A 3,090-nucleotide genomic window follows, 5' to 3' on the forward strand; every position below is an offset into this window, starting at 1 on the left:
CTTTAAAGAGGTAGTTAAGGTTAAATAGCTTCATAAGGAGGAGTTGCAAAACAAATAGGACTGATGCCCTTGTGAAAAGAGAAAGATACCAGGATCGCACCTGCACGGAGGAAAGGCCATGTGAGGACACAGAGAGAAGGCAGCTGTCTGCAAGCCGGGAGAGAGAGACCTCAGGAGAAACCAATCCTGCCCACACCTGGAACTTGGATTTCCAGTCTCCAGCATTGTGAGAAATACATTTATGTTGTTTGAGACACCCAGTCTGTGTGATATTTGCTTATGGAAGGCTTACCAGGCTAATACAATGGGCATTATTGATATTTGAATAATTACATTTCCAGAGGTAGTAAAAGCTGACATCATAGAGCAGTAGGGTAGGGAGAAAAATGGGGGTGAGTATATTCCCCTTTATATAGAACTGTGGCTATGTGGCAGAGAGAAATAGCCCAGGAACCAGAGAGGCTGTGTTGAAACCCTATGAGAGCACAATTACATCGCGTTTACCATAAATTTCCAAGAGACAAGTTGATCATCTTCACACTGTAATATGCATAATTATGCATGTTGATTAGAGCATATTTCTTTGTTTTGTAACTGAAGGAAATCTTGGGAGAGTTTTTAATTTGAACCAGGCAGGAGAATCTTACAAGGACATTAGCAATGAAGTTGGCATTGCATTCTTTTGGTGTAATTTTAGGGTCACTAAATCAGCTGGATTTCACAATCTAAATTAGAGCATGTTGATGTTGTGCCCCAAGTTGTAGAAAGTGTAGGGTTGTTTGAAGTCATCTCTCAGAATTTTTTAGTACATTTCTTTGTTTTCTTCCTCAGAGTTTATCACACTGAGTTTTTCTTTCTGGAGGGCATAGTTTACTCCTACTAATAGAACTTTCCTGAATTAGCATGTTACAGTTTTCAAAGTGAGTTTGCATTTATTGTGTCCTAATTCTTCTTTCCCTCTTAGGGAATTTGCTGTTCCAGGTACTCCACATCTTTCCTGAATCACTCATTTCCCATCACAACACAAATGCATTGTTAGTCTCCAATATTCAAAATAATAATAATAATAAAACACACTTTCTACCCACATCGTCCAAGGTATCAGTCCTCTGTTCTCCTATCTTCTCTTACAAAGGTCACTTCTTAGATGGTCTCATGGTGGTTTCTCATATATACATATCACCTCTAAGGTGATAACTCTTCAGCCTTCCCCTGGGCTTCAGTCTGGTAAACCTAGGCATTGAAAATTAACATATCCAAAAAAGCAAGCGTCTTGATTCTCCCTACCGTCTCTAGTCCAGCCCTTACCATTGACATTCTACCAATAAACAGCTTCATTGACACCTGTTAAGGCCAAAGCTCAGAAATCACCCTTGAAACTTCTTTTTCTCAATCCATCACCAGAGTTGTGTTGGCTCTACCTTAAAATGAGACACCAATTTAAAAAACAAAACTAAATGAGAAAACAAAAACTTACGGCGCTCATACCTGCTGGTGCAGGTAGCTGGGGTAGTGCTTACTGCCCAGAGCTTGCAAAGGGTTCACTTATCTCATGGGTCCCCAAAGGCCCCTGCGCAGCCCTCACACCCCCATGTGAAGTGTATGTGTATTCAAAGAAAGATTCAAATTTTGACAGCAGATTCCTTCCCGTCTTTGTGTTTGCCTCAAATCCCTTTCCTCTCCAAATGTCTCTAGGTCCTCCCCACAAGTGACATGGGCTCACCGCTTGGCTACACGGAGGATCCTGCCCACGATTTTAAAATATAAAAAAAGGGTAAAACGTCTTATTTATGTAAAATAAGAAAGGTGGGCCGAGCCTCCAGGGTTACTAGGGACCGCCTCCTGGCCGTTTCTCAGCTGCACCAGAGTCCTGGGCTTGTTCTGCCTAGACCTCCCGCAGCAGGAGTCTCGAAGCCGTCTGCAGGGCTCGTTCTGGCTGAGACCGCCAAGCATACTAGCTGCTTCCCCACGCTTCCCAGAAACAGGAGCCATAGCATTCCCTGCACCCAGCGCCGGGTCAGGAGCGGAGCGTTCGCCAAGGGCAAGCCCTGCCAGACCGCATCTGGACCTGGCGGCCCCGGCCTGCACCACTGGATCTTGCATTTGTTCCTCAAGCATTTCTGAGACAGATGGACGGACCTCTGGAGGCCATTGCTCTTGCAGCCGCCATTTCTATCCCACCCGCTAGTGAGTAACAGCGCAGGTGTTTCATGCATGCAATTGCCAATTAGTAAAGACTTGAGGTGACTGGCAGCAGGAGTTTGACTGTGAGGCACACGCGGTGCAGGAAACAGTGGCCGAACAGATCTTCACGCCATTCTGCATGAGCACGACGTGGGACAGCTCAGCGAAGGACCTGAAGAAGCTGAAGTTGCACAGCTGACCTAACTTGAAAAAGGTTGGGCCGTTCTCCCCGCAGGTGCGCTCCTGCTCCTTGGCGACTTGCTACCTGGAGGCTCCATTCCCTGCCAGGATCCAGGAGACCCCGGCGCGCTGGCTTCTTGATCCCCTTGATACACCCATCCGAGTTGTCCAAGGACCAGCTGTTGGTGATGTCACACACTAGAAGGATCCTCTGCGAGCCCCTGGAGTAAGACCTGAACACCGTGCGGAACCTGCCTCCGCCCAACGTATTGGAGAACTCCAGCTTGACCCGCTGGCCGCCTGGCAGGTTGGTAGTTGTCTTGTAGTCGATCCGGTTGCTGTAGGCTTAAGGGGCTTAGGCTGCATCTTCCTGCACGCGCTCCTGGATCTCGCCCTGGCCCACGTTGCTGTCGCCCACCCACAAGAACTTGAACATGTGGTTGTACCTCTTAACCAGAATGCCCTGGGTCCCCATCCTTGCTCATGCACACCTCCATGCTCGTGGTGCAGGCTGGGTAGAAGTCCACTGGCCATCCGCTGAGAGCCCTCAGACCAACCTACGCGGTGGCCCAGTTTCAGGGAGGCAGTGCAGGAAGGTCCCACTTCTCCACACCAGCCGCCTCGCCTCAACCTGTGGTTCCAGCTTGTGCACCACACACCATTAGCACGTTTTTCATGGGTAACTAAAATAGTCTCTAAAGCAATATTCTTGCTTCTGCTCTTGCT

At 47.9% G+C, this 3,090-nt stretch overlaps 1 pseudogene; it reads right to left on the reverse strand.

The window, feature by feature from the left end:
* Nucleotides 1-2,208: 2,208 nt before the first annotated feature.
* LOC131490570 (ras-related protein Rab-40C-like) lies at nt 2,209-2,846 on the reverse strand (annotated as a pseudogene).
* Nucleotides 2,847-3,090: the final 244 nt, after the last annotated feature.

This window comes from Neofelis nebulosa, chromosome 2 (assembly GCF_028018385.1).
Source record: "Neofelis nebulosa isolate mNeoNeb1 chromosome 2, mNeoNeb1.pri, whole genome shotgun sequence".
NCBI classification, from domain to species: domain Eukaryota; kingdom Metazoa; phylum Chordata; class Mammalia; order Carnivora; family Felidae; genus Neofelis; species Neofelis nebulosa.